This window comes from Zonotrichia albicollis, chromosome 3, assembly GCF_047830755.1.
Source record: "Zonotrichia albicollis isolate bZonAlb1 chromosome 3, bZonAlb1.hap1, whole genome shotgun sequence".
Lineage (NCBI taxonomy): Eukaryota > Metazoa > Chordata > Aves > Passeriformes > Passerellidae > Zonotrichia > Zonotrichia albicollis.
The window spans coordinates 73,174,893-73,194,839 of NC_133821.1; the positions used below are offsets into that span (position 1 = coordinate 73,174,893).

At 42.2% G+C, this 19,947-nt stretch overlaps 1 long non-coding RNA gene across 1 annotated transcript; it reads left to right on the forward strand.

Annotated features, from left to right (window-relative positions):
* Window positions 1-7,546: 7,546 nt before the first annotated feature.
* Window positions 7,547-12,267, forward strand: LOC141728695 (uncharacterized). The gene is made up of 3 exons (XR_012579843.1): window positions 7,547-7,864; window positions 9,313-9,614; window positions 11,902-12,267. It is a non-coding gene; the product is annotated as an uncharacterized LOC141728695 (long non-coding RNA).
* Window positions 12,268-19,947: the final 7,680 nt, after the last annotated feature.

The window sequence follows — 19,947 nt, forward strand, 5'->3', positions numbered from 1 at the left end:
GCCAAGTCTCAAGGTGGGAGCGAAGAATGAGGAGAAAAGAGAAAAGAAAGGAGAGAAAAGAGCGAGTATATAAAGTCCAGGAAACATATTTTGAGACTAAATATGAAAGCAAGACACACTGGGGCAGCTACTGAGCTTGTCTCTGCCTGCTGCCCTTGTGTGGCGTGTGGCAGGAGGTCACGCTGCCACACCGAGAGCAGTTGTAGGAACCAGCTGTGACATCTGGCTTCCATTGAGGAATCTGAACACTGGAACCAGACAATGTTTGTTTTCTCTCGCTTGAGCACGAATCAAAGTTTTAATTAAAGAAATCTCAGAGATGCTTTCAGCAAGACTGCCCAGGGTCAGTGTGCGGAGGGTGCTTTTTCAGGGATATGAGCTGGTCGTGGTCCAACCTACTCCCTGAGGTGATGGGTGTGTTTTGGGGTGAGGGAGGAGTTGCAGAGCCTAAAGCAGCAGGGATCAGTGGCACTCAGAAAGACCCTTTCATTGTCTTTGTGTTACATGGAGGCCCAGACTCCAAGGAACAACCATTGCCTCCTCTGTGCCTTTCCTTTTGCCAGCAGCTATTCCCATGGCTGATCAGCCTCACTGCACTTCTCTTTGCAAAATCATTCAATCCTTCCTGTGGCTCTTCCTTCCTTTAAAGCCAGTCTTAGGACCTCCTCTCCCCATTCCCAACAAAGCCCACCAGAGCGATGGCCTCTGACACTGCTGGCTGCAGCTTTGTTGCTGCTTTGCTACTACTGTAATTTATTAGTTCTCCAGCTTTTGTATTAGGCAATAAATTTTTTTTTCAAATAATTGTTTTTCAGACTGTTTGTAACTCTTCAGGATAATTTCTGAAATAGAACAACCCTATTCCCACTTCTGAGTAGTCAGTACCAGCATAATAAAATATTTCAAACACATCAGATCTCTAGGAACCCCTAAAACTGGTTTCCAATCCCCATTAAAATTGCAGCAGCAGTTTCATCTCTCCAGGGTTACACTGGTTTGGAAAAACACCTGGCACACATCCTATTCCTTCAGTGCAAAGCACACCCTGTACAGCTGCAGTTTAGGCAACACATCTGAGAGTTGCAGTCAATCTGTAGCAACAACTGAGAAATAGGAACCCGAAGCAGAGGAGGAGTAGGTTCGTGGGATCCCTTTCTACAAAGAATGGTATTAAAGGACATTAGTCTGTTGGATATAGCTGAGACTTCTAGATTGGCTGCTGGCTCACAGCCACCCATGTGCCCTATAAATCTATTTTTTTTTTAATGTGTAAATGATGTAATGCCCACAAACTTCCTCAGCCAGGGTTCATTATTGAATTTCTCAGGTGGCTGAAGTCATAGGCTTTGTGGCGTCTATGGCCACCCACAATGTGCTCTCACTGCCCAGAAATGAACTTCCTCTTAGACCTTGGATTTTAATTGGTATCTGCAGAATTAAAAGTCCACTGACTACTTCATGTCATGGGAACATTTTGGAAAGCATCTCTGGAATGATAAAACCATTTTGATCCCAAAATAATGTGTGTGCTTAAACTAAGACCTTTTCTGATACAAAGAAGACAAAGTCAAGTTTTGATATGATACTATGTTAAGATAAACCCTGTTTTCATGAGCAAAATCTACTTGAAAAATAAAATTCAGTAAGCAAGATTAGGTCCTTGCTTCACCTAATCTAATATTCCAGATGGTCAGAATTTTATCCCAGATTTTCTTTACTAAATGGGAGTGCATTTAGTATTTAGCATTTACTAGCATTTACTAGTAGTAAATGCTAACGTCACTGGGCTCCTAAATAATTTCTGGGTGTGGTTATCATTAGTGGAGTAATGAGGCTTTATCTGTGTCCTTTGCCTTACCTATTGGTAATAAAGATATCTCATGCTTTCTTTTAATACTGCTCAATTCACATCCTTGGTGTTGTTTTACTTAAATGTTTATAAATCCATGAAAAACAGTTTCCTGGGCACAGACCCTACACGGGTCCAGTTGGGCCTGAGGAATTAATCTTCTCCATAATACTGCCTAGTGTCATGGTACTAAATCCTGTGGTTTTCTGATAATATCTGCAATTAGTCACTTTTTGTGAAACTGAAATACTGTGCCTTATTAGCAGTTAAAATAAATTGAAGGGAGTGGTGTAGAGGACAAATTATTACTGTATAAACACTGATCAGCATTCTCTATACTGTGTAAATCCTTAAAGTCTGGAAGGATAATCTTCACAAATTACAGGTATTTTCATTAATCTAGAATCAAGCATTAAAAAAAATAGATGGGTGTGGTCCAAAACACAGCAAAATCTATAAAAATTAACTGCATCTCAAAGACATAACTTCTTCACTGCTAGAGTTGGGATTCTTACTGAAGAAAAAGAATGCAAGGGAAACCCATGGAGCAGATTGGACTGAGTGCATTCCTGTGGCATGTACAGGCCAGCCGGGGAATCAGGCCCAGCCAGGGTGGATCTGTAAAAGTCAGGTCCTGCTTGACCAACCTGATCTCCCTTCTATGACAAAGTGGCCCAGTTAGCTGATGCAGGAAAGGTTGGCTTGTATCAGAAATCCTGTGGCCAGAAGGACCAGGGCCATGACCATTCCCATGTTCCTCAGTCTTGGTGAGGGCACATTTTGAATCCTGTGCTCAATTTTCAACACTTTGTTGACAGAGGGACATTGAGGCACTGAAGTGAGCCCAGAGAAGGGCAATGAAGTTGTTGAAGGGTCTGGAGCACAAGTCCTATGAGGAATGGCTGAAGGAGCTGGAGTTGTTTAGCCTGGAGAAAAGGGGAGTCAGGGAGACGTTATCCCTCCCTACAGCTACCCGAAAGGAGGCTGCAGCCAGCTGGGGGTCGGTCTCTTCTCCCAGGTAATGAGCAATACAAGTAGAAGTGCCCTCAAGTTGTGCCAGGGGAGGTTTGTATTGGATAGTATTGGAGAGAAATTTCTCCATCAAAGGAGTTGTCAAGCATCAGAACAGGCTGCCTGGAGAGCTGCTGGAGTCACCATCCCAGGAGGATTTTAAAAGATGCGTAGATGTGGCACTTAGGGACATTATTTAGTGGTGCATTTGACAGTGCTGGCTTAGGGGTTGGACTCGATCTTAGAGGTCTTTTACAACCTATACAGTTCTATGATTCTATGATGCATTCTTCAACAGCAGTAGAGTCATATACGAGAATCTTCAGATAGTGGTTATTTAACTTAAGCTTATGCGCATCATAAATTTTAAAAGAAGAAGAAACAAACCATTTTCTCACAGAAGAAAATCTGATTGACTCTTTAATTTACAAGGTTCTGAGTGACTAGAACATATTTTTTATTTTTTTCAAGAATTTCAGTAAAAAAGTTAGCAACATGAGAAAAATGGATGTTCAGGCTGTAGACAATAAAAGCGGCTCCTGTCTTTTCTCAGGGTGGAAATGCTCAAAGAATGTTTTTGGACAGAATGTTTCCAGCAAAGAGCCTCAAACCAACCTTTTATTTTTCCTCTGTTGAATATAAAACAGAAATTAAAAGTAGCAGTGAGAAAAAATAAACTCCTAAGGAAACTTTTTGTCCTCAGCAGCACCTTTTCACTAAGAATTTTAGCTGTGGAAGAAGAGGAAAGATCAAAGGCCTATATGACATATGAAAGCAGATGAAATTATTTGCTCCCAAATATTTCTTAATGTATTTTTACTTAATCTTTTCTACACTGGATGGCTATTTTCACTGTAAACCTGTTCCAAATATTACATAAACCATTTCCACAGAGGGCATGAACAGGGACTTTGAAGAGAGACACGTGCTCTGCAGGAGGGCAGGTACCTAGTGAGGTCATCCCTGTGCCCAGCCCCCAGATTCAAGGGCAACACCTGGCCAGCTGGAAAAGTCACCTCACCCCGGAGACCTGCAGCTGGCATCCAGAAAGCTGCACTGTGATGACAGCCAGGCTCAAACCCTCCCCTGCACACACACAAGGTCTGCTGCTTCCCAAGTCTTGAGATGCTAGCCTGGGCCCCAAGGGTTGCATTGTGCCGGCCAAAACCTCAACAGCCAAGTATCGCAGGCCGCTGCCGGGCACCCTGCATTCCCATGAGAAACTGGCAAAGTCGGATGGACTGCGTCACTGCAGCCTGCAAAGCAGAGGCCTGGTTTAAAAATACTGCCTGCTGCCGATTTCCCAGGCCATATATAGTTCACACATCTCAGGGCAGCAGGAAGGAGCTGCAAAGACACACAGAGACACAGAGAAGGAAGAAAGCAATGAGAGACGACTGCCAGTGTGCAACAAAAACAGGTTAAAAATAGCCTGGGCTGCCACAGCTCCCTCCTATCCTGGGAGTGTGTGGGCCACTGGTCCTCCCTGGCCTGTCTCTCAGCTGCCTATTTTCTGCCAGGAGGAAGGGGCAGGAAGGAAATTTTTGGTTCCTGTAGCAGAAGAAGAGAAAATGACAGCCCTGCTTGTTTTGACACTGGGCAGGCTCCCCTGGGCTTGCACAGACACCTGGCTGGTGCTGTAAGATTCCCTCCCCGAGGGGCAGGCTGAGGGCATGTGGAGAGCACAGGCTTGGAATGCCTCTCACAAACCCCAGCAGCAGCAGGCAAAACCCCACGGGTGCCATGCTGCTGAGATGAGGTGCCAGCAGAGAAACACAGCCTGCACTTTGATAGGGGCTTTGAAACAAATCTCACCTTCCCCCCACCATCCTTTGCACATTGAGTCCTGTTACGGAGTCAAAGCTAAGCTGGACAAGCCTACTCTGGTAAAATAAATAAAAAGCCAAAAAACAACTTGTTCTGTCCCATTGCCTCTTTTCCCCCAAAGCCATTGCAAAGGGAAAGCAGCCATGTGCCAAATTGAGTTAATCCATCTGCAGAGATTTTCCCCACAGTTCTCCTGGCCCAGTCCCTTAAAAGGAAAGCAAGAATAAGAGGGTGTGTGCCATCCAGGCCAGGATGTGTGGTCCTAGACTCATGGAATCTCATTGCTTGTTAAGATTTCCAGTAGCCAGGTGAGCACTGTGGCGCGTGTGGGGAGAAAGATATGTTGGTATGTCTCCAGAGGCCAGGCAATTCCTCATGGGGCCAGCTTTAATTAGAGGATTAGAGTTTCTTTCTTTTATTCCTGGTCATTTGCATCTTGTAGATCTGGCTGCCTCAGCTGCAAACAACTTCTGTCAACTCCTAGATGCTGACACGAGGCACTGAGAAGGGTCCAAGCCAGAAGTCCAGATTCCAAACATCCCTGAACTTTGGTGAAGTTCAAATCAGAACACACATCTTTAGTGAGAAGAGGAAAGCTGTAACATGATCCTAGCCCTGGGCAATAGAGGTAACACTCCAGTGTGGTCTGAAGGTGACTTCCAGAATATGTGTGTGGAACAGAGCAGAGGAGAGGCAAAAGCAAGAAGGAATTTTTCATATGTTAAAAAAAAAAAGTTCTAAGGGGGAGCTAGGTGTCTGTTGTCTGTGGGAGGGTGAGGAAGGTTGCTGACAGAGTAAAGGGGGTAAAGAGAGGTGGATGAACTCTGAATGGAATAAGGAGTGATACCAAAGAGCTCTGTAGGCTGTCAGAGAGGTGTCAGTGAAGGAGCAGAAAGACCAAGAATGCCAGCATTCAGGGAGAGGCCCAGCATAGTACATCTGCATATCTATGAAATCTTGAGACTACAGATGCATTCAGGCTCATACACATCTCTGCAGTGCTCTCCACCTGCCTTTCATGTGGATAAAAATCCTCCTAACGCTTCACCTCCTGTTACCATTATATTGCAAGAGTTCTATTGCCATTACATAGCTAGGGTTCCATATTGCTAGAGTTTTGTACCTCCTTGATGTTTCTTGTAGGCAGCACCCCTAGGCAGACTCTTCCCTATCCTCACAGCCAGCCAGTGAACAGACTCCAGTTCCCCTCAACTAACCAATCCACTCTTTTATAACACTCTTCTTATTTGCTACAGGTGTGGCCTGTTAAAGTCAGGCCTGTTCCCAATCTCTGATAATTGGCTCAGCTGCAATTCCTTAATGGGGTAAGATTAGTTACTATACTCCCTTTATTTTCTAATATTTTATCTCCCTACAACTTCTAGCTCTGTTTGCAGGGGCAGAATGCCTTCAGTGAGAAGGGCAGGGCTGGGCGCTGCTTGTGCCCTTGTGGGAGACTGTGAGCAGCATCAGCCACTCTGCATGCTGCCAGCAGCATCCATACCAGCATTTCCAGGTTGCAGGGCAGTGTGGACCTTTCCCTCTGCAGCTGCATTCTGCTCCTCCAGCTCTCCATGGGCTTGTGCCTCAGTTTAGCACTTGGGCTTGCAAGAATCACTACACTAACTACACCAGGGTGCAGAAGCAGAGATGCATTTTTCACTCCACGTCCAAATATGAACTCTGATCCTTATTCCCAGAAAGGCTCCCTGGATGGCCACAGAGAGCAGCAAGCAGCCTGACTGGGTTCCCCTGATTCCATATCAGTGTGCTGGCTGTGATTAGATACAGCAGTCTCTGTGCATCAGAGGAACAACTTTGTACCTGAATTTAGAGGGCACTGGTCTGCAGGATTGGGAAGCCACCCCCAGCAGATTACACAGGGGTAAGGTTTAAGGTCAGAGCAGTGCACAGCCTAAGGCAAAAGCAGCTCAGGCCTTGCTTGCAGGAAGGTGGGATGACAACCCCAAATGTGACCATGGATGGGGTGTGCATGCAAGGGTGACTGTGCATGCCTTGCCTCTCCCATGGGCCTGAGGAACAAACTCCTTGTCAATATCTAACCTCCCTTCAGCCAGCTAATGGTGGCTGGTTAGATGGCTTCTGTGCCATGCTGTGACACTGGCCATAAAGGGTAAAGGGTTGCTTCCTGGCTCTCACTTCCTCAGTTAATGAATGACACCACTAATTACCTGACAGTAACATGGAGCTATTCTTGGCCATAGGTAGATCTTACTGAGGTCATACTGGTTGCGGGTAATGTAATTTATTACCCCTGTGAAACACTTTGGGATACAGAGTGAGAAGGCCACTTGGAAAGTGCCAAAGCAATAATCCAAGTCAGAATTTTCCCAGCAAGGTAATATGTTCCATACTTGCTCTACCTCTGAGAAATAATGCCTCAAAGTTGCATTGGCTCTGGTGGAACACTGTAAAGATTTCCAAATACATTGGTGGAAACAGAGGACTGCTGTGCTCAGGAGGTGGGTCCCACTTTGGAGCAAAGGAAGTGCAAGGCATTTTGTTTTTCTTAAAGCAACTCTGAGGACAGCAATCCCACATGGTGGAAAGGCAGCTGTCTGCCAAAGGGAAGTGCTGTGCTTTGGGCAGGCGGGCAGCACAGCACGGGGTCATGCCATCTGGCCCCTGTTAGGGCTGGAGCTGTACTCTAGCTGAACTCTACCAAATTAGCTGTACATGATGCTGCATTCCCTCCTTTCTCAGAGGATCAAAGTAGCTGGATCCAGTCCCAGCTTTCTGCAGATAAGCAGGTCACAGGACTAGTTTGCACCTCTATGCTGCTTGTAATACACTGTGTTACAGATTCCTCTGGATTTCCTAGTTTGTGCCCATATACGCTACCTACTACTGGTCACATTTTTTTCCCTTTAGTCCTGAGCTAATCTAGGGACCTGGGATAATTCTAGAGCCTCTTCCCAGTACAGCTCTCTGCCAGTGCTCCATCTGATTATTATTATTAACTACTACCACTGTTCTTGCCCAAAAGTTTTTTATGTTTTCTTGTTTTACCTAAAATATCAATTCTTTCTTTCAAAAGGCTTCTCCCACCAGGACAGCAGCATGAGGGCAGGCCCAGCAGCTCAGCAGCCTGGCTTGGATTAAACCCTTGTTGAATGGTGGAGACAGAAACAGAGAAAGACAAGACCATCTGGTTTGGTAAGCCATGAGGTATCCCTCATGCCAAAGAAAAATGCATGCAAAGAGGGGGGAAGGGAGAGATAGCAGTAATTGGAAATCCATTTCACTTGTATAAAAGTGCTAATTAGTTGTTTATCTGCAGCCACACTGCTGGATTCACAAAGGCACACACAAGTTACAGCGATTAATTACCAGCAGGGTCTAGAAGATTGTCTCCATAATTTAAATTTGTTATCAAGCAGCAGCCATGGGTGATTCAAAAGCAAACAGCAGAACATATATATATATATATATATGTATATGTATATATTCTTCTTTAAAAAGATAATGTGGTTTTGTTTCATAGGACTGGATGATAAATTTATTGTCATTTTAACCATTATTGTTTTAGCAACAGATACTTGTCCAATATGCAAGTGGTACCTTTGGAGCAAGTAATTTTTTTAAACCTCTGTAGCTTATCTGTCAGTAGAAGGAGACACAGGTTGAAACTATGCAATAATTTATGTCAAATTTGAAAAGAGTTTTGGATGAAGAAATAGAACCAAAATGAAGAAAAAAATATTTTCAGAAATATTTATTTAAATTTTGAATAATAGTTTGTGACCTAGTATTCCTACTTTAATTTAAGAAATTAAAACAAATGACTGATTTGTCCAGATTACTTTGTTGATTTGAAGATAAGTATTTTTTCCCGTTCTCACACTCAGAATAACAAGCAATTGATAGCACGTGCTTGCACTGTCCATCCTCCCCTGAACATAAAAAGGTTTTAAGGACAGAATAAGGGAGAAATTTAAACAGAAACATCCTATGAGGAAAGAAAAATACATGTAAATGCATTGGATAAAGAATTTACCTATTTATCAAAATACTTTGGATAAAACATTTAAATATTTTATTTCAGTTGTCGAAAATACATTATGATAATAGAACAGCACTGGATTAAACTCACACAACTCCAGTGGGATTGGAAGAATCCCAAAGATTTTGGCATGGGATCATTTTTTTCAACATGTTTTTGAGAAGATCTGATCCTGGAGCAGTAAATATAATTCCCTAAATAAAAGTGCTTTTCATAATTATTTCAGTAGGCTATTTTTGACACATTTGCTTATTTGCAAATGATTTCCAATGAGTGCAAGGTAAAAGTGACACAATTGTATTTTCTTGTTGTAAAAAGTTCAAGTCATGAAAATATTTAGTATTAGAAATTACCCATGACCTCTTTAGCAGAATATTTTTTGTCTAGGAAGCTGTTTAAGAGAAGCTTAGAGTGTTGTCCAGCGTGCATCTCAGCTGTGTTCCTCACAGGCAGTGCGACTGTGGCATTTTCTGTGCTCTGCTGAGCGGCCACAAAACACCTGCAAACAAGATTTTGGAGGCACCACTTCCAACCTCTCATTAAAACTCCCATTTCCATGTTTTGTAGGTCACAAAAGATCTCCTTTTTCTTTCCCCCCCAGGGATACTGCAGCCAAGAAGCAAACAGAAAGCTTTACTGAAATGTTTAAAAGCAGAAAAGAGCAAAAAAAACCCCAGCAGAATAAAGTTCAAGCCGACACCACCAAACTGTGTTTGGTACAGAACAGCCTGTTGCTCACAGCTGCTTTCAGAGGTGAACAAAACATTTTGCTGGATCCAAGGACTCCCTGCTCAGGAATGGGCTCCCCGCAGGGATGATGCACAGCGCCTCGCTGCTCGCCAGTGAAATGGGGGATCGGGTGGCAGCTGCTCACTGTTGGCCTCCCCTTTTAATGTGCGTGTGGTAAGTCACAAATTCAAAGGAAAAAGTTGCACGAAATGGAGCTGGAATTTTATATCGAAATCTGTAATTGAGCATCTTGGCCATCAGCCACAAAATGTCCGATTAATCTGTCAAAAAAAAAAGAGCTCATATTTCAAAAATGAGAAATTAAAATCCAAGACCAGCCCTTAATTACCAAGCAATGACCACAAAAAAACTCACAAATCCCAAATTCAATTACCTGAAATATTATTACTAGATAGTACTTTAGTCTTCTTATTTGGACATTAAAACATTCCTTACTAAGAACATGGAAGGGCGAGACCAACACTTTTTCCTCTGCCAACAAACTGAGTCTTGCAGCTTTTGTTGAGCAAAACACTTTTTTATTTCAGATTAATATCTACTTAGACTACTTAACCTTCTAACATAGCTGCCAGGAGCTAAGTTATGAGGGAACAGGAAACTGAAAAAAAAATGAAAAGTAAAAGAATTGAAGAAAAAACTGAAATAAAAAAGAAATCAAACAAGTGTTCATTTATGGAAAATAAGCTTTGTGGCTTTGTGAGAAAGGAAGAATTTCTCTTTCACCTTTCTGCACATGCTTATTATTTTAAAAATTTTTATACCAAAACATCCACCAGAGAAAGTCAAGTAACAGTGATGAATAATGAACACATTCCAGTGTTAAAAAAATAAAATTCCAAAACATTTATGAAATCGGGTATTTCAGGGGGATTTATACTTTTCCCTTTTTAAAAAAAAAAAAAAAAAACTTACCATTAGTAGAACCATGATCCATATCAGGAAAGATTAAAACCTTTAACATATGAACAAACGCTGAGGAAAAAGTTGTTAATAAATTAACAGAGCCAAATTTCAGTCAACCAAGTAGAAGACTCCCCTTTCTACCAGTTAGTTTAGACAACCAGTTCTCTCCAGCTTAAAAGCCATCTGCACATCTTTAAGTTGTCGTACTTGGTTTGATTAAAATGCTCACACAGAAAAAGAAAATACAGAATTTTGAGAGATCAAGAATCTTACTGACAAGCTGCGTAAAAATCAAACATTTTATCAAGAACAATAACAGCAAAAAAAACCCCAAACAAAACAAAACAAAACAAAACAAAAAGCAGCCAGACAAAGAGGCAATGTTGTATTGGGGTAGCTTTTGTTGTGAATCGTGAACTGCTCAGTTTACAAGTTTACCAGTTTACAAAGGGCAGCCAGATACCTTATCCAAGACCACCACAAATTTCGCCTCAACAATTTTATAATGCACTTCTTTTGGGTCACTAATTTGAATGACCCACTGAAGAATCAAGAAGCAGGGAGTATTTTTCACATGGAATCCTCGTTCCAGCGTCGCTGTCATCCTCCTAATGTCACTGCACCGACCTGTCAGTGCTCTGGAACACTTTTGCACAGCAGCTTGTCAGGGTGCCTTGCACAGGGGTATTGCAACTTCCAGAGGTCTTGAAATGCTTTCTTCAGCCTTCATATGCGAGCTGTGTTACTCTCACACTCAGAGAGCTCTCTGGCAGAGATCTCGCTCCTCTGCTTGTGAAAACATTCAGTAATTTTACTCTTAGCAAAACAATTAAAACTAAATACTCAATTCTCACAAAGCAGATGCACAACTCCACCTGGGAAGGCATGTATGGATGATGTCTGTCAATGCACTTGGCCAAAAAGCCAAGCTGAGATACCCACTTGATAAAAAAAGTGTGTTTTCTGTTTAAATATGCCCACACAACCCACAAACTGATTAAAAATTTGCATTTAAACATAAAATATATTCAAGATCAAGTGTCCAAATGAAATCTTTCTCCAAAAACAAAAACAAAACCCAAAAACCAAAATCAAAACCAAAACCAAAAACGGAACAAAAAATAAATGTTCTAGATATTTGACTCATCTTAAGAAACATGATTTAAAAGGCAGGTAAGTTAAAATCAATGTTTTTCAGCACAGAAGAGTTGATATTGCTGTATTAGATTTCCCATATGAAAACCACAGGATATGAAAAGCTGTGGTACCTCAGAAGTCGATTTGTAATACTGAAAAATCCATGGGAATCTCAATGGCATATGGCTGCAGGGTTTAGCTTTAAAAATTTTGGGGGATTTATGATCCACTTTCAAAGAAACAGTAACGTTGTGGGTGTAAAGAATTACTTAATAAAATCCTTGTGTAAATTTTTACATATAACTAAAGATTGTGGAGTCAGCAAAAGAAAACATGGAAATGTTAACATCTTTTTAGTTCTCATGTTAGTATGTCCTTTTTTTTTTTTTCACTTAAACAGCTGCTGATGGGAAGTTCCTCTCCTTTTAAGGCTGGCACAAAGGGATGATATTTTGCCACTGAAGATGACAAACAGAGGTTGCAGAGTCTTCATCCCTGGAGATAGTCAAAAGCTGTATGGCCATGGTCCTAGATCCCCTGTCCTTGCTGACCTGGCTTGGGCAGGGTGGTTGGACCAGATGATCTGCAGAGGTCCCTTCCAACCTCAACCATTCTGTCATTCTGTGATCTTCGCTAAAAAGAATGATTTGTGATGTTGCAAGAATGCGCTACTAATCACTTACAACTGAATTCTTGAATATGATGTAAAATAAAAAAAGGAAGCGAAGTATTTTTAACAAGGAAAAAACTCTCAAAGAGATAATTGTAATTGTTTATATAATATTTACTTATTAAATTTTGATTTCCTAGAAAATATCTTTCAGCTTAATGCCTGAATGTAGTTTAAATGTTGTAAGACTGAAGAAAATATTCTCTTGCCTGAGTTCTCTGAGTCTTTATTTGATGATGAGCAGACAAAACAAAGGTGGTAGCTTACATCTTTAAACATTGTGTTTAATTAATGGTTCATCATGGCTTACATGGTCAAGTGTAACTGGTAACAAAACTGCCATTACCCACCCCTACTCTGCTCTGTGTGTTTGACCAGGAAGAACTCAACAACCCAAGGATGTAAACTCATATTTAGAAAGTTTCTATCTCAATCATCAGTGGGGCCTTTCCTTTTCACTGGCTAGTGAATCTGTGTAAGATCCCAAATCACAGCATTTGTTTTTCAGTGCATGCCCTTTTTTGTGCTTTCTCAGGAACACTCACTCACTTCTGGCCCCTCTAGTTCCATTTCATTCTTTGTACTGGCAAAGCGTGTAAAACAGGGACAAGTGGCTGGACTTTAAATGTGTGGTCATTCTTACTAAATTTACTGTGCATGGTATATATTCTATCACTCTGTTTCTTCCTTGCCCTGGCCAGAAGAAACTCTCCAAAAGCCCCAGAGTGACTCCCCACAGCTTGCATGCAATGGAAACCAGTCACCCTCACATTGCTGGTTGAGCAAAGGCACAGTCATTCCCAGCAAACTGTGCCTGTAAGAAAAAGGGTTGCTGATACAAATTTGAAGTGTGACAAAAGTCACATCTGGGTTAAGTAATGTTGGATGGTTGTAAACAAAAGGTTAACTTGTCCTACCTCTTGGAGACTGTAATATTTTACCCAACACCCCCTTCATAGTGCCCCACAGTTTGCAACTGTATTTGGCAAAAGCTTACCTTCCACAGCCTGAATGTGGAAGAGATTTGCTTTTCTATAATTTTCTATCCATTATGGGATCAAACAGTAGCAACCACCTGCTGTAACTATGATGTGAAATGAAGAATGTGCTAAGATTCACTGCTCACTGTCTAAATGCAGCTAGGAAATACATGTCCTACAGGGATAAATTTGCTTTTCAATTAAGAAGTATAGCATACAGCTTGCTTAGGGATAGAGGAAAATCAACATAGCAGGAAATCCCCATGCTGACACACTCAGGTTGGTGACCTAATCAGGAAAGGAAATGACTTACAACAGCCCTACAAGCAGGGGTCAGCAGCCTCTGTGAAGCCACAGCCAGGGGTGTTCAAGGCTTGGGCTCAGTTCTCATGGTGACAGGCAGTCACATCTGTAGCACCTTCTCAGACTGCCACTTGGTTAGAAATAACAGAGCCAGAGATCAAATTACATGAAAAAGGCTATAGTGGAAGCCAAGAAAGGTTGGCTTCCTCCTTCCTGCTAAACTGCTGATGACAAACTGCTTTATTCCCTCATGGGTTTCTGTTCTTCCCAAGAGATCATGCGCTCTTATTTGTTTTTGTAGATCTCTCATGCATTGCCTTCTACAAGTGCTTCACGATCCACTGATCCATGTTCTGATTACAGCTGTGCTTTGCCACAAAAGAAACTGCTGGTAATCCCCAGGAGAGCTTGTGGGGCAAAGACACAACTACAGGTGGGTAGCACTGCATACACAGATGATTTTGGGACAGTGGGTCTGAGTGGTGGGATGCAAGTATTCCCTTCAGCCATATTTGGAGTGGAGGCTAAAGACATAAACACTTGAGCCTCATCACAGGGTGCTCTGTCCCAGCACCTGTCTATGTTAGTGGGGGACCAGGAGCTGAGGAATACTGCAGAGCTCTCTGGCAAGCCATTGCTGTGCCCCATGGGGATGCTAGTTCTTTAGGGTAGGGCAGGATGCCAGAGTCTCAGTGAAACCATATGAAGGTCTTTTCCAACCTAAATGATTCTATGATTCTATATGGACACTGTAACACACAAATTGAGGCCTATGAGAGAGGAAGAAAGTCTAGCATGGCTTCTCCGTGGTCCATGTCTTTCACAGGCTGGTTCAGAGGCAAATTTAAGGAGTGGTATCAGGGAATATGAAAACCCTCAGCTTTTCTCCTGTCAGAGATCATTAGGATTTTACCTACATGCCTTCTTGCAGCAATAGAATCTCAGCAGCATAGTGCCTCAATACACAATATCATCCCCAAAACTGCTGAGGGCTGGGTGCCCCCTGAGCCACCCAACCCCCTCACAGCTACATCAAAGCAGTGAGTTCTCCCCAGAACTTATTTTTGTGAGTTTTCTTTAGAGTCTGCCCAGCTGAAAAGTACAGTGGCATTAAATTGTATATGCAATTTATTTTTTTTAAACAAACAAAGCCTCCAAGCCTGACAGGCAAGGGCAGGGATGGGATTAGGCAAACATCCTATACAGACGGTTCCCCTTTCTGCCTGTCAGCTTGTAAGTGCTTTCTCTTCTGGAACTATACAGTACTAACTGAGCCGGAAACAGCTATTTAAAAAGTGATTATAGTGTGACATTTTTGTTGGACCTAACATCCAGCCATGTGCAGCTTAAATGTCAGCAAAGCTATTTACTACAGGCCCTAGCATGCGTAAATCTACCCAGCGTCTTAAAAGTGGTTGCTGTCTCCACTCAGTGCACATGAATGACACCGAAGGCAAGATGTGAAGTGTAGCGCTCCGTAGCTACGATGATTGACTAATGTGCTGGGTGGCACAATGCATTCAGCAAGAGGCTCACAGGGAGGAAGGCAGAATAATGGATAATTAAAGTCAATCTCAGGTTAGAAGGCAGAGGCCCATGCAAGAGGTTCCCTTGGATCAGCAAGAGCATTCCTATGGCTGGTGTGTTTTGTTCACGGGTGTCTGAAGGGCTCAACTATTTGGATGAAAGCAGCAAAGCAGAGTTTTTTTTACTAGTGTAGGCGCTGTATGGGTCGCATGAGAGAGGAGGGAGTGCCACCCCCAGCCGTGGCCAGGGATCCTGCCCTCAGAAGACCCCTTGAAGCCCCTGCAGCAGAGCACGGTGGCCTCAGGGTTTTCTCCCTGCTCCCCCTCCCTCTCTCCCTGCGGGGCTGGCAGGGCACAAATGCGGCCGCCCAGCCGCGGCTGCCAGCCAGGGTGACCGAGGGGAAGGGAGGCTCCAGAACCCTGTCACCCGCCGCCAAAATAATGGGCGAGCAGTGTGCGAGGGGGCAGGAAGCCGAGGCAGCTAAGCGCGGGCAGCTGTCCCTGCGTGAGGGCCCACGGGAGCGCAGCGGCTCCAGGCCGCAAACACACACAGCCACAGGGGACGGACAGCGCCGGGCAGTGCCAGGAGCCCTCTCTGGGACACAATGCCCTGTGTGCAATGGATGGAGGTATAAGCACCTTCATAGGCCCTTAATGGGACCAGAGGCATATATTTGCACAGGGTTCCAGCCCGACCTGCTTCTCAGAGCCTAAAATAACAAACAAATCAGTGTGCCTTTATTTCGAGAAAACGTTGCTCACAGTAATAAGGGAGGGTGGGGGCACCCAAAAGGAAGCAGAGTTGTGATAAAACTTCCATTTTGTTCTTTCTTGCATGTCAGGGAAAAAAAATGTACATTATAATTCAGAGCGCCTTTCAGGGTTTATTTTTCTTTACATTGTTACATGCCTGATCACATCTGATTTTGGAAGCTAAGCAGGGTCTGACTTGGCTCACATTTGGGAGATGGCTGAAAAGCAAGAGTCTGACCAGGATCTGTGTGCTCATTATATGAATGTGCAATGCTTAAAAGCATGACTGGGGGAATAACAAGGATATTCACAGCTTTTCTGTATCTTACAATGCTGCTTTTCTTCATCTCTAGCAACTGAAATAACACTATGATGGAAAATAATATAATGAATATTAAATGAGCATTTTTTAAAATAATAAAAATACACTGCTTGTGAATACTGGTTAGTATTTCAAAAAAAGCACAGAAAAATTCTTTGAGCAAACTGATCATCAGATCATTAGAGACCGGAAATAAATTCTTTGATTTCTGTCTGCTTGCTGTTGACTAAATGCTGTTTACTACAGTGGCACTTAGTGGCAGGTGATTGTTAAAATCCCTTCAAAACTCATTTAAGAAGAATTAAGTGAAAACAGTATAATGTTTTTAACAGAAAAGATATCAGAAGTAGCAGAGGATTTTTTTTACATGGGATTTATTCTTGTTTTTGGTGTTTCCAGTGACAAAAGGCTTACTTATATCATAGAATGGTTCTCTCATTCTTGCTTTACCTTAGAAAATTTCAGATGACCAAGGCTGATCTGTTACAATTTCACTTTGAGGCTCACAAGAAAGAGGTATAATTTTAAGGAAAGCTTCTTTGTTTAAACATGTTCCTTAGTCAAAACAAATTCAGTTTTAAAACCAATAAGAACTGTAACTAGAACTCCCTCTCTTGCTCTATTAGCAAATGTCATCAGCAGGTACCTCTCAGATTCTGAGTGGGCTCTTTGGCCCAAGGTGAGCTTTTTTTTTTTTTTGGTTACCTCCTACCCCAGCAAAATTAAGAAGGCAAAACCAACAGGGAATGTGCAATAAAGAAAATGAACATCAAACAGATATTTGAGTATCTGTCTTCTACCTTTAAACAAGAAATAAATATGGCAAAGCGAGGCAAGATTCACATGCTGTGAACCTCTCCCACATAGTGCCCAAGATGCCCTCATTCAGTTTTCCAGTCCTTCTTTGTTATAGCAAAATGTGAGGGATTTCTAAATCCTGATTTGGATGCATCCCCCCAGAGCAGAGACAAACCAACAATTACTGAAGCAAGGCAAGTTGTTTTCAGTTTAGCAGGTTTTTTTCTAAGCCAGGCTTGTGGTGTCATTTAAAGTTTGAATGCTTCCATTCTCTGAGAAGACCAGTGGCTTTTCAATAGCAAAAGATCAAATGATGTTAATCAGGCAGTGTGACCTAATCCTCTAATTCAGCTGCCTTTTTACATTAGAAATGTTCTGCTCATATAAGATTGATTTGCTCTTAAATTTACTCTTTTTTCCCCAAAATGTGCCTGTCTAAAGTTCTACTCTTGGGCCTGTAGATCCATTACACATATAAGATAAAACTTTTTCTTAATTGCGAAGGTTTAGATGGGCTAATCCTAAGGGTTGTGATAAAAATCTCTTGTTAATCACAGAAAGCCCAAGATGTTATGCAACAGCAGCAAGAACATTTTTGTTTTGGGTAGTGATGCCACTGGTTAGCTACACTGAGCAGGGACAGTTATTGCTGACTACTGGACTCCTACCATAAGTGTATGTTCTCCTCAGCCTTCTGATATGGAGAGGAATGCTTTGCAAGGGCATGTAGTGATGGGACAAGATGGAATAGCTTTAACTTGAAAGAATTAAGTTTAGATTAGATATTAGGAAGAAATGCTCTCCTATGAGTGTGGTGAGACATGGGAACACAGTGCCCAGAGAAGCTGGGGATGTTCATCCCTGAAAATGTTCCAGGTCAGGTTGGATGGGACTTTGAGCAAACTGCTAAAATGGAAGGAGTCCCCACCCATGGCAATGGGGGTGGAAGTAGATGATCTTTAAGGTATTTTCCAACCCAAAGCATTCTGTGATTCTATGCAGTCTCAGCAGGAGATGTCCAGCCCTTGGCACAGATATCAGTGCACGGTGCCTCGCTCAGGTGCCAGCTTTGAGAGCCCACACAAGGCAGAGTGGGGCTCCCTGGGCACAAGCACACACAGTCCAGCACTGTGAGGTGCATGGCAGAGTGAAGGGAGCCACAGGGCACACATGTACTCTCATCCTTGAGGTTTGCATTTCTGTACCCTTACAGAAGACTCCTTGCAACAGATTTTCAGTAGCTGACTCTCTATAGTTGCTAAGATTGCCTCACATGAAGGAAGATATTATAGTCTGGAGAACTAAAATTACCATTTATAGTTTCTGGCAGGTGCTCATCGATTGTGTTGCTATTAGGAAGGGCTCAAGACTGCTATTCCTTCCTGATGGATCTGTGATACACAAGCATTTTGCCCTGTCCACTGAACGATACAACATGTTCTTTTCTTTTACTTTTCCTGCTGGATAGTAATGAATGAATCCCATCAATTAATTACTTTTCCTGAAGATATTTTGCCAATACAAGGTTTACTGTGACCATGCTGGCAGAACACTTAAGGATTTTCAAAAGCCGGTGTGTTATCATTGGTGCTATGTTATATAAACTCCAAACTGATTATGATCCACCTTAGGAGTAATTAGCGGGTCTCCTCCCAACCACCTGGCTTCTGCGGAGATGATTTTCACATTACTGCACCAAGTGTGCAAAGCAACTCCTCTCCCCCAGAGCTATTTCTTAAAAGAAATGGAAGCACAATTTCAGTCTGGCATTGGGTAGCAGCAACTGCCGTTGTGGCGGAAATCTGTGGGCAGAGAGCGCCATCTCCAGTTTATAAATCATAATTACTCTGCGGTAACCACCTTATTCGGGATTTCCTTTTTGAAACTGCCATCTGTTCTGGCAAAAGATGGAGAAGAAAGCCAGCTGAGACTGACCAAAGATTGAGACTTAAGCCTTAGCACTACCTTAATATCCTGTAGGGAGACTTTGCTAATCCTTGCTGAAGTTTCTGAATTACATAAAAAAGCTGCTTAAAATTGTATGGAGCTGATTTGTTTCTGTTTTCAGGCTACTTACAGAAGACTAAAATCCTGACAGAGCTAATATTTGTACTATGATCCGGTCCTCCAGCCTACTGAGGTACAGGTAATGCATTTGATAGGTACTTGGAAATGCACATAAATGATACCTCTAAGTACTGTCGAAGAACAACTGGGTGGAAAACCAGTGTCAATAAGCAATATGCAAAACCAGCACATAAAGTGCATGCAGAGGAATTCTGTACATATAAATGCTACAAAATTGACAAATATTACAAAAATTACACTGAGGCCAATGCCTGTGAGTCCAGCCTCGTGATTATCGCTCAGGTGTTCATTCTAAAGAAGGTCCAAAGAGGACATGATGAAACAAATTACTCACATAGAGGCAGACAGCCTGGGCAAAGCATGAAATTCTTATTATGGATGGTTTCAAGAGCTGTCAAGACAAATCTGCAGGTGTGTGATTCACTTCTACCAGAAAAGCTGTACTGCAACACCCAAGGCATCAATGATTGTGTACACAGGTGTAAAGGGGATAACTTTCCTGACCCTTATTGTTTCTATTGTGGGAAAACAGCCTTGAAATGGTCACTAAAATGTTGTCTGAGCTTTATTATTAATTTAGGCGTTTAAATATTTACACAAACGAAAGTAAAATACTCTGCCATCAGTTGATAGCTGGCAAAACTGCAGATGTTCTTTCCTGAAACAGACCGTTTCATCACCACGTTCAAACCACTATCCGCTATTTCAGCTGGCAAGATAAAAGTAGCAAAGAAATGCAATGTATTTTGAAAATCCACTAATTGTCAGGTAAGCCGCCGTGTTATCTATTCAACTCATAAAAGTGACAGATGTGTTTGCAGCAAGATGCCGAGAGTCGACAGAATAATTTAAAACTTATCAGCATAACTATTATTGATAACTATTAATTCTTCTCGGAACAATAAATGAATTTGCGCTGCTTTTTTTTTCTTTTTTTTTTTTTTTTTTTTTTTTTTTTTCTTCATGGTAAAGGTCACCGAGATGCTCCGTTTTGACAGAGCTATTC